We start from the raw sequence: 12684 nt of genomic DNA on the forward strand, positions 1-12684 counted from the left end.
TTTTTAAAAAGTGGGAGGGATAAAAAAAAAAAAAAAAAGGAAAGAAAGAAAATATAATCGTCTAAACAATTTGTTCTAACCGGATCCATGCACCGATTTACACGAAGAGTAAGCAAGCCAGAGAGGGAACTAGAGGGGGGAGACCTAAACAGCATGGCTGTTTCCACCATCTTAGATTGTATTGATTATTCTTTGCTGTAACGTCTGTCTCTCTCACACACGCTAGCTCTCTTTCTCTCCCTTCTGTCCCTCCCTCCCTCTTTCTGCCTCTGTTCTGCCACCTTCTGTACTCGGCGATCAGCATTTGGCTTTTTCCATTTGTGGCAGATTACTGTAACGCTATTGTACAACAACTTCCTGCCTCTTTTGGCTCTGGTTCTAAAAACTGCAAAGGCAGAGCTCGTGGCTTTAACTTTTTCCCCTCGGCCTTGAACTACAGGAGCTCTATAAGGAAATAAAAGGAGGAAGGGGATATGTAAAGTGTATCTGTTACTGAGGAACTATTTTGATTGCATTTCTGCTTTGTAAACTGCTGAGCATTAAAGAGGGGACTACATGCCTAGCAGACACAATGAGAGAAAAAAAGGTGGGGGTTAAACTTTTCTTACTTTTACTCTGTGAAAACTTTCTGTTGGTTTTGGAGGGCAACTGCATTATTAGTGGGGCTCAGGCTCACGCAGATTTGTCTAACATGGCTGCTACTGCTTCAGGCTGCACAGTTTGTGAGGGCTGCTTTCATAGCACGGCCACCACCCCGTTCCTCGCCGGCTCTCTTCCTCACTACAGCAGCTCAGAGACTGGACTCTCCACAAAAAACTATTCTCCCCTCTGTACCCCTCTTTGCTCGACAGGTTTCAAAAAAACACAGGTGGCTAAACACAGACCATGTGCGGAGAGTAAGAGGGGGGAATTCTGGCATTATTTACTCTACGTTAGTGCGGGGAAAAAAGGCTGGACTGGAATTTATTTGTTCTCTTTCCCTAAATGAGATACGAGCTCGGTTCAGGTGTCTGCATTGGCATGAGCTATAGAATCCTATTCGAAGGAGTGCAGCTGTACGTCACATCTCGCCATGCGTTTTAACCAATTGAGAAACACATGACTTCATTATGGCTTCAATGTATAAAGCTGTCATGTGTATATGTGTAGATGAGACCTTATGTGGAAATAACTTGAATGAAAAACATAAAATGTTGGAGCTACAAGCATTAACTGTAGCTGCTTTAGAGAGGCACACTTTGTGTATATATGCGTAGTGTGCACACTGCACTTCGCATGGCATAAAGTTCATTTGAGGATACAGTTTTGGTTTCAGGTTGCCTGCCAAGTCTTACCACTGTGCTCCTGTACATTGTTCCTCTGTTGCGTTTCCCAATTATTTATCACATTTTAATTTTGAAGGCATAATTTATCGTATTTTAGCAACTAACAAAGTTTTTAAAGTGACTAAATAAATCTGTTTCTGATGAAAAAAAAAAAAGAAGTTGTTTCTGAACCTTTTCAATCTTTCCTTCTTTTTACAACTACTAATGTTTTTATTTCTTTAATTTATTTTCAGACTGAATTATCAAATACAAATGTTTTTGTCGAGTTAACAGTGTCACAGAAATGTGGCTTCTCTTTGATTTACATACTTGAAACAAGCAGAGAAAAGCAACAGCTTTTTGTCTGGTGTACGTGGCTGCTGCATCTGTGTGATACAGAATCAGTCAATCAGGCCTATTGATAATACAATGTGAAACAAAATGGCAGACGGCGCCATGTTATGGATCCTGCTCGACATCATTTGACTATTAAAGGAAAAAAAACAAATACTTGTTCTCTAAACTGCAAATCCTTTTTGTAGATTTTGTAAAAAGCATTGGATATCTCTAGAAATTTATAATATTAAAATTTTTGTAAGTTTTGTATCTCATAAAAAGCACTAAAAAGCATATTAAGTTAATAAGTTAATATTGCACAGAGGAATAAATACATTTAAAAAGGTTAAATGATATAAATTGAACAGCAATATAAATGTTACACATGCATCTGTAAAATAATAACTAGATTTATTATCCCAATATTATATATGGATATCAGAGCCTTGAATAAACCTTCAGTCTCACACTGATGAAGCTCATGGCCTAATGTAGAATATGTGCTGTGGTCTGCTGCAGGCAGGAGAACACTAAACACATATTTAAGTGCCTTAAGTGACATTTGTCAGTCAAGACAAGCACTCTGTATTACAGACAGTGCAGATAATGGGACAGGGGACACATTACTGCATAAATATGCTGCTTTTCTCTTTCAGCTTTCTTTCTAGAGCTGCAGAAAACAGTGAGGAGAGCTGCAGGAATATAACATTTCAGTGGCCAGGGGATTCGCAAAGACAAACAATATTTGCACTTAGTCATTTGCAAACATCAAGGACGTATTAGGAGGTTGGGAGGGTGGAAGAGGGGTGGATCTGTGCTTGGTCAGCAACCACTACTATATCAACATATACTAGATACGATATGTAGCATATAAAAACACACAGATATTCTAATGGACTTATTCAAGGGGGTAAAATCTAACCAAAAAAGTATCCCCACACTACTTTATACTCTCCATGAGCAGGAGCAGAGTCTATGAGGTGGTCTTGCCTAAGCCCCGCACGTGTCTAAACAACTTCTCTATTACACTCGAGACCTCTGAGGGCACTCCCCATCGAGCGGGGAACAAAGGCCATGACCCCTGGGTCAAAAGCGTTACACGGGAGGCCAAGCGGGCCCATTGAATTTTCCATTGCTGTTTGCTTTAAGAAGGTAAAGATTACTAACACATTAACTAATGCCGATTAGGGGGTTATCCCTCATGGGACTGAGGTCCCAGGGCAGCACATCACGTCTTATTAACACAACCTGACCTTTGACCCCAGCAGTCACCTCAGGCAGCCGACTGTGACCACCACTTTCTGCTCTCTGTTTGACACACACACACACACACACACACACACACACACACACACACACACACACACACACAGACGAGGGATAAAGAGTATCCAGGCAAGGTGCAGCACAGCTTGAAAAAAAGAATTTTTGTCTGGACAAACATAAATAAATGATACGATATTATCACTGCTCTGTACTTGCAGTGGTCATTCTCTCCTGCACCCCTGTGTAAAAATGAAGGCTGTTTGACTTGCATTAGCAAGCTGTGCATCATCTGTGTATCTCAAAATAATCGGAGCAAAATTTCCAGAAGGAATAACTTCCTAATTAAACACGATTGATTCAAATAAGTTGTTTTCAAGGCCTCCGACTTTGAAGCACGTGTTCTATCGAAGTTCATAAAATGGGGGCATGTGCAATAAAGTTCTCATCACAAAATGGTGGACACAGGACATGCGCAGTATTGATGTTCCAGATATATCATATGATGATGATGATGTCCCAGATGATCATATGATGAAAGGCAAGAAAGGGGTAATTTCTTCACAAACTCTTTCTGCCATGCTATTCAAACATCATCAGCTGAGAGGTAAAAGTAAAATGTTGTGATGAGCTCACTTAATCCTGCATGTCCAAAAACAGTAAGCCAATAATAACATTACTCGCTCTCCCCACCTTTGAAATGATTTGCTTGTGATCAGATCATTTGCAGTCATCGCTCCTAAAATAAAATATATCAATATCGATTTGATAGAAACAGAAGAATATTGGTGAGTTTTCCCTGTAGTGCTTTCCAAAAGGTCAAGTTCATGTTTCTACACGGAAAGTAAAAGTTTTTCCACAATTTGACTTCACATGCAAAACTTGTAGGTATAACAACTGAGCACTTATTGAAAATTCAAAAGCGGAATGACTCTGAATATTTGAAAACAGAACATCTATATTTTACAAAATGAATACATTTTGTTTGTTTCATGAAATATATATTAATTTTGAATTTGCTATTGGTTTCGAAGCTGATTAAGACAATAAACTACTGCCTGTTTATTGTCTTCTGAGTAAGTGCTGTGCTTATATATAATTTTTAAAAAAGGATAAAAGCCAAAAATTTATGCCGAGTGTGTAATGGACAAAATAGATGCAAAAATGTGCAATATTTGGGTTTAATTAGTTCCTGTAAAATACACAGCTCGTTTTTTTTTTCTTTATGTTAGCTTTATTGTAAGGTGTACGAGGGAATTTATTATTAAAAAAAGAAAAAAAATCAAGGATACTGATTTGATTTTTGCAAAAATTGAATATGTATGAAATATAAATCAAATTCTTAATAATTATTACCATAGCACAAACACAACTCTCACAGAAACATTTTAGTCAGATAAAACTTGATTTTGCTTCTCCCTGGGCAGAAACACACATTGTACTGTGGACAACTGCTTCATATGTGTGTTTTATTGACTTTTCTAAAGTTTGATGTTAAATAATTACTAAACAAATCAGCCCCAGCAAAAACTATAGACACATGTTCAAATTTTGAAAGATAGACCTCTGACTAAATTATATGTTTGGACCCATTCGGATCCTGATTTGGATAAAATTAATACAATTCATGATGTCTATAAATCTATTAACCGAAGGCAATACTTTTTTCCTTTAAGGAAAAATAATCCGATAATATTAGATATTTTGTGGCGGCACATTTTAAAACATGGCATATTTCAAAATCACATCATTGCTTGTAAATTCATGAATTATCGCATTTGTTTAGTTTATTTTTATTTGAAGTTAGTTCAATTGCCTTTGAGTGAAATGTTTTGCAGTGTTCCCTGCTATATTTTTCTAATATCAAAGCGCAAAACAGAGCATTGATTTCAACATGTGCCAAACGCCTATCAGTTTATCTTTGATTGGATATATTCATATTAAACATCGTCAATCAAAAATGTAAAATCAGAAGAAATCTCGAGTCATGGTATGAGCTGGGGTTCAAATAATTTTAAAGACATATACTAAAGAAACAAAATTTGTAGAAATGTTATGTCTACTGGATCAATTAATTTAAACAAGAAAATAAGAATAAAGACAGTTTGATGGCTGAAATGAACTCACCTTGCTGTTTCTCACAGGATTCTGACAGAAGAAGAAGAAAAGAGACACAGAGGGAAAAGAGCAAACGAGAGCTTCTCCTGGGAACAAGCTGGAAATTATGGACCTATTCGATATCAGACCTCAGAGTGGACAACCTATCCAAAGAGGGACGCGCCCTAACTGTAACTAACAACTACTTCTGGCAGCCCTTCCACAGCCAAACATATTGTCCTGGGTCAGGGCAGCTTTTGTATGGCAGCATCAAACTAGGGCAGCTAAGGAAAGAAATCCACATCAAACTACAGTATCATTGATAGAATAAAAATTATGATAACAACTCATTCAAGATAAATGATATATACATATATATATATATATATACATAATCATAAAGCTCAGTCTATATGATATATGTGTATATATATCTATATATCTATAGATATATACACACACATACACGCACATATATATATATAGATATATCTATATCTATAGATATATCTATATATACATATCTATAGATCATATAGACTGAGCTCTATGGTCCCTTCATTTGGTCATCAAACTTTAAAAGTTCCACTGACACATGCATACATACAGAGTGAGAAAAAGACTGGAGCAGGATTTTCACACCTTGAGCCCGCTTAGACAAAAACGGGGACAAAACTGATAGTCATTATGGATTTTTTTCTAATTGAATATTATGTATTATGTGAACACTCCCACACACTTTTATTAGTCCTGTGATATTACAAGACCAAATTCAAACACTGATACACGGAGCAAGTGTGTCATTAATGAAAATGCATGAAATGAATTATGATGCAGGATCATCTAATGTTAGAAATTATAAACTTTTCCTCATAATAATTGAATAACTCCTTTTTAATAATGTCACCCTTTATTAACTGTAATTCCAAAGTTATTATGGCAATTACAAGAGCTGTTTCAATGTAATAAAAAAAACCTTGTATAATGGACATTATGTGGTGTTAACTAAACCATAGTGGGAATAAAAGTTACCTAAGGCACTAACTTAACTGAGGTGCTGGGACAAATTCTCAAAAGTCAATGACGCATTATAATAAAAAAGAAAATTCTCCTTTTCTGTCCACTTGACCAGCCTGTGCTGGGCTTGTACATACCTGAACTCTCCCTTTGCAGTTTTCCCCTGAGGTCTGCTAATACCTACTTTAAACAGCCATGGCCATTTTGTTTTATTCTTCCTCTACATGAAGCCAGGAGTGCACCGGCCTGGCATTTTAGGGGCCACGTCAAAACGCCTGTGCCTGCGCCGCAGGGCCGCATGGAGTCCAGCAGTCGAGCCATACGCACTCAGCGGTTCACTGCCTCGACAAACACTTTATGTGTGCTGTTTTGTTATCGTTCACACACTCTCTCTAGTGTCCTTGCTCTACTGAGAACAGCAAAACATGCACCTAATACACTTTATCCATTTCATAAACATGGTCTCCTTCTGACGCCTTCTGCTACACAGAGCCACTGGGCCTTCAGCCCCTGAATCACTTCACAGCACTTCCTCTCTTCTGACTGCCACATAAAGTTAGCTCGGTCACAAAATAGCTTTGATCAAAGACAACAAGTGAGGCGGGAAATATTGTAGATACTCATCCAATTCCCAGTTCAGCGATGCCATTTAATGAGCTTGATAATTGCTGCTAACTTTCTCCACACTTAAAAGAAAATTTGGCATCCTTTAAAAAGGGGGGAAACAGTACTGATATTGATTTGAAAGTGACGAGGATAAAAACACTGATTAGGTAAATTCCACTTGGGCTGACTGACTGTAATTGATGTGCGTAATGTTATTAGCACAAGGATATTTATCTATGTGTGAGAAAAGCAGCACTTCACAGGACAGCTGCATAAACAGAGGTTTTATTACTCCATGGGCTATTTCTGCACATTTAGTGAGTCTTTTGATTCCTTTAAAATATTGTTTTTAAGAGCAGCAAAATAATGTGTGTTTAAGACATGCTTCAAATTTCAAAGAAAACAGATATATGTCTGAAATGTACACTGCACATATTTCTTTTAATTTCATTTTATTATATTATATTTATTAGTTCTACCCTGTATTTTACGGTGTTTGATTGTCCATATTACTTAGAGTCTGTAGGTATCGGATAGTAATGGTCATCTGAGGGCATATCGTAAAGAGGCATTAATGTAAATATGGCCCTTTATGGTGCTGTACACAGACGCTGCTCTCTGCATTTTAAATGAACAAATGAGTTCATACAGACACAGTGACTTGTTCTGTTATTGTGCATCATGTTCATGCCCATTAGATGAGCAAGTACAGGCAGTGAAGAACTTGGTGATCTGAGGTCATGCACAATATCAACCTGAACCTTTGGCGTACACAGGTGTTCTTTACTGTACTCCTCCTGTGTGTTAGCAGCTGGTTGGCTGGTGTGTTCGCTACAGAGGAGCACAGCTCTGTGCTTCTGCAGGGTATATTAGATAAACTGGGTTTCTGTGTACAGCACACAAATAAGCAGTTTAAATTATTTAAACATTTTAAGTATTCATTTTTTTTCCTGTTAAGTTGCCTGTTTGTATACAAAGCTGTTGGAGCTGCAATCCGTGTAAATAAAATCTAATATTATTATTATCATCAAAGTCTTTATTTCTACACTTTTATCAGAACAAACATTCCTGTTCTTCATGATTATAGCTGCAAAAACAAAACGGTGTGCGGGGTAAACATTACAGTTCATTGGTGCTGAATTCTTAATTTAATTCATTAATTTCTGTAATTCAGGTCCCTGTGTGTCTATAACAAGCATTACATACGCTAAACTGTGCTGACCACATGGTGTGTAATTCTCTGGTCCGCCCATCATCATCATCAGGCTAAAGGTGTGGACAGCACGCGGGAAGACTACGATATGACAGCCTCTGACCTCTCACACCAGCTTATAGAGGCAGAGGGTCACGCAGAGGACATGGCGGTGGAGGGAGAAGTCAATCTTATCCTTCCGTTCCGCCACAGGCCTGTGTGCAGCGACAGCAAGATGAGCTAGAGGGCTTTCCAAAATCCACACTCGTTTGGCTGGGAGCAAGGCATCAGGGCCGTGTGTGTTTCAAAGGAAACGCTGAGGAAAGCGTTTTTTGTGGCAGCACCCGTGCACTTGACAGTGTGTATTAGCCTGCCTCTGTGTCTTTGCTCCGTCCCCACCCTGACTCAATATCCCTCAACACCAATATCTGTCATCTTTAGTAGCCAAAATGGCATGGAGCCCATTTGTCTCGCAACGGTGGAGAATTCTACCTCGTCTCATCTTGATATGGTTCTAACATGTACGGACAATTTTTAGTCATTATCTCTACACATTACAAATACCTCCGGCTCTGCTAAACAGCATAGGGCCGAGGGGTTAAAAGGCAGGAGGCACTGAAACGAGAGGGAGAGAAAAGTATCAGCTCTCGGACTGCTGTCAACTGAGCCTGTGCCTCTTTAATGGTGGTTGTGGTGGTGGTGGTTGGGGGGGGTGATAACCTGGCACAAAACCAACCGCTAATGCCCCTTAAATGTCAGAGACTGCAGAAAGGAAGGGAGACAGCAAAAATGAGAACACATTCATATTTCAGTATGGCAGATGCTATAATGTGTTGATGCCTCACAGTGAGTGCACACAAGGACACCAGGAGAGCGAAAAGGAGAAGGCAGACATGAAAAAGGGGAAATGAAAAAGAGAGAAAAAAAGGACTTTGCAGCAGTGATGGAAGCAGCCCCATCTGATGGTTGTCTCTATTCGACAAAGTTCAGACTGGATCTGTCTCACTCCCTCTCTCTCTCTCTCTCCCTCTCTCTCTCTCTCTCTCCGCAGACGAAAATCTGGTGGGGTGGGGGTCGGGGGACGGGGTTGAGTCTGGTGTTGGGGGTGGGGTTGGATTGCTGGAGAGAGTGATCTTTTTTTCCAGTGGGGTGAAAGGCGGACGGTCATGTGTGCAGAGCTCATGACAAAAGGCCCTTTTATGTGCAGCGTATGCAGATAGAGGAGGCTCCTTTGTGCACAGATGGAGATCCCATGCCTGGGTCTGCCTGCGGCGGAGAGGGAAGGGAGGGAGGAGAGGAGAGAAGAGTGTTGGTGAGGGGAAGGGAGGGGTGTCTCTGGCACTGAGTGCCATCACTGTGTCTGGTGGGGGGAGGGGGCACGGAAAAGGAAAACCAAGCCGTCCTGGTTCTGCCAGGTTCATACATAGGGAGGAGGGGCCACAAGGTTTGCTAAGAGGATATGGAGACTGGTGACCCCATAGTGGGATCACAAATAGAGCCCCATCTACTGTCTAACATGTGGATCAGGGTCAAATATTATTTTCAAATAATCTTCGGTGTTTGTTTTAACCAGCTTGGGAAAACATGAATTGCCACAAGTAGTGCCAGAAAGTTTAGACAAGGACAGGAAAGCATGAAAAACCTACCTGATGTTAACTAAGGATTATTGGGTTAGAAAGGCTTAACCTACTTTTTTAATACCAAACTATCTCCCCTAACAGGTTAAACAATCAAGCATAAGCATCACTTAATCAGTTTTACCAGCTAAAAATGGTGCCAACTGATCATGTGAAAGATCGAGGTGAAAAAATTACATTTAAAGCCATATTCAGCATCAATATGTTCCCTCATAGATGCCTCTGCCACTGTCTGCTACACTATTATCTTGATGCTGCTGCTTTGACCCTTGTACTGTCTCTGTTTTGCCTGTCATCTATCAATCTCTGGATAAGCTAAACGCTGAAAGTGTCCACTCTATCCTGGTGCCACCTCTCTCCCCTGCGAGATGAGGTGACTCCCACTGACATCCCGTCTGCTGAGAAGACGTCACATCCTTTAAGCGGCCTCCTCCCACTGACCAGGACATCTTGACTCTCAAGCCAGACAGATTCCTATCCTGCCAGAGCACCAAGTCATATGGCCATTTTCACCAGTGGACAGATGGACAACACCCCCCACGCTGCCAGTCACGTTAACTCCACATAAGGCTGAAGCTGCTGAAACACTTGCACTGAGCTGAGAGTCGTTAACATTCAAATGTAGGAAAATGGAAGACATAAGTGCAGAGTTTGCTTACAGGGAGGTCAGTGTAGGGATGCATTAATAAACATGATTGATAGCTAATCAGTTAATGTTAGCTAGCAAGCGACCTTAGCCAAACACATTATATATAAAGAACCAAAACCTTAACAGTCAAGTTTTTCTCCCACTCCCAGTAAAGGAGCTAACATAAGCTAACTGTATTCTAATATCACCTGCCCAGCAGGATTCGTGGCAGAGAGCTCAGATATATTAATATAATAAAAAAATAAATAACCAAAGAAGCATATTTTTCTCAGGAGAACAGTGTTAAAACACAAATGAATATTAGACTTACATTCAAGGGGGAGCAAGAGAGGATTTTAAAGGGATTCCCATGATGCTTTATTATGCTAGCTATGTATAAGCAGTATTTTACTAATGCGCTAGCCACAGCACATTAGTCATGACAACATGACACTATAACTTCTCACTGCTATGAGTTTATTCAAAGGTCTTTCTGCCCCATGGTGGTCAAAAATCAAAAAACATATCAAAGAGTATTTTTGATATGTTTTCAGATTGAAAACTTAGTGCTTAGTGATTTCTAGCCATGATAGTTAATATTTTATTCAAGTAATGTAATGTAATACTCTTGATTAAGGTAACATATTTGCCTGAAGGAATTGACAATTAAAAATTTCAATAATATCTGTCAAAATAGTTTTTCACTTAATTCTAGGGGTCATTTTTAAAGGATACACAATTTAGGCTTTTATATGTCATCATGAATTACCTAGTAGGAAATACCTGTGTGTCATGCAGTAAAATGTCTGGAAATAAACATATTATCTCAACCATTAGGAAGAGTTGAGACTTCACTCAGACTTTGACACCCTAGAATGCTCTCTCTCTCTCTTTCTCTCTTGTGTTAAGTTTCAAATTCAAATTCAAAGGTGCTTTATTGGGACATGAAAGTTTTAAAAAAACAATGTTGCCGATGCATTAAAATAATTGGCAAAATACAATCAACAACACCAAGATTGATGTAGCCTATATTAATAACATAATTATTTATGTTATTTGCGTGTGTGTGTGTGTGTGTGTGTGTGTGTGTGTGTGTGTGTGTGTGTGTTTTTGTGTGTAGGTCATTCATTGTCCCTCAGGTTGTGGCATGTTGTTATATTGGGCAGTAAGATATGCGCTGTCTCCTAATTAGGAGTTATTTTCATTTTGAACTGAATTGGTTAAATTAAATGTTCCTCATTTCACTGAACGGTTTATATTTTAGTAATAAGTGCATCTGCCTCAACCTCACCTGTCGAACAGTGACAACATGTTTTGTTGTTTTTTTGGTTGCCATGATTTTTTATGTCATCCTTGTTCAATTGCCAGTTTGTGGTCACTGAGCTTCTACACTTGGTCAGGATCTGCCTCTGCTGTCTGTCTCTGACAGTTAAGATATATTCAACCTCTGTTACAATCATAATCTCTGTTTAGGGACAGATAACATTCTGATCTATGGCTTTTAGTTTCTTCTGTCCAGTGTTTCAAATAGCTTTCTTTACATTGTGTTACAACTTCCTTTACACTGATTGGTGTTTGGAAAGCAGTGTTGTTGTGGGACTGGTCAGAGTGTGTTTGAGAAGGGGAACTTAGTCTGAGCACCAACTGGCATAGGGGACTCTTTTCTGGGCTCAGCTCTTGGGATTGGAGGTCTGTGGAATGGAGGGGGGGGTGTGGGGGGCTGGGTTTAAGGTGCTTAAAAAATTTGAGTGCTCTCTTTTGAATGTTAACTATCAGTGGACATCTGCCTAGTTCTGCTCGATTTGGTGCAATTGTTGTTGGTGTTTTATATTTATACATGTAAAATGCAGACTTCTGAATGTACAGATTCTGCTGGGTGTTTATCCCACCATCTCTCTCTCTCTCCCTCTCTCTCACACACACACACACACACACACACACAAAGGCAAGCAAACCTGATGGCAAAGCCCAACAAGGTAGGCTTAGGATAATTAAAGTGATTAGGTGTTTTTGTCTGAGCACTGTCTTGGTTTGCTGGCTCTGGCCTAACCCATGCCCGGCCCGCCTGCAGTCTGCCTGCCAGGAGGCCAGGAATGAAAGGCTGGCACTTACTCCTCTCTTCTCTATCTGATCCCCTGTTGCTACCCTAGATGCCAACAAAGATATTTCTGCCCCTAGTCAACAGACAGGGAGAAGGATAGAGAGATATGGAGGCATGCTTGTCCGAGATAGAAAGTAAGGCAATAGGGCTTAAATTCACAACAGTACGTATTAGGACAGATTGTCTAAAGTTTAATTGCATCCCTTTGTGGCAAATCAGTGCTTTAAAAAGAAAATTCTCTATTCTATTTTCTATCTTCATTTAATCTTCATCTCATGACACACTCACCAGTACATGATCATATTCTCCTGGATCTGTGTGATCAGACTATTTCTTACAGAAAGCAGATGGATACGCTAGCAAAATTTGGGGAAAATAGAGACGGAGACCGGGTGAAACAAACAAAGACAAGAGGATGATGAAGATGGTGATGAAGAGGAAAACTCTCTTTGGCATGTTTCGATATCCGCCTGTCTCAATTGACCTGTAAAATCTTCGAGACT

General features: G+C 39.6%; 2 long non-coding RNA genes across 6 annotated transcripts in view; one reads left to right on the top strand and one right to left on the bottom strand.

The window, feature by feature from the left end:
* LOC111650431 (uncharacterized) overlaps window positions 1-12684 on the bottom strand; it is a 53021-nt gene that overhangs the window by 19316 nt on the left and 21021 nt on the right. The gene's annotated exons all lie outside the window — the stretch shown is intronic.
* LOC147819536 (uncharacterized) lies at window positions 19-7647 on the top strand. Its single transcript, XR_015436841.1, has 2 exons — window positions 19-586; window positions 5048-7647. It is a non-coding gene; the product is annotated as an uncharacterized LOC147819536 (long non-coding RNA).

Source organism: Seriola lalandi, unplaced genomic scaffold, assembly GCF_002814215.2.
Source record: "Seriola lalandi dorsalis isolate HSWRI2012SDOR001 ecotype SW California unplaced genomic scaffold, Sedor1 jcf7180002052274, whole genome shotgun sequence".
Taxonomy (NCBI): Eukaryota; Metazoa; Chordata; class Actinopteri; order Carangiformes; family Carangidae; genus Seriola; species Seriola lalandi.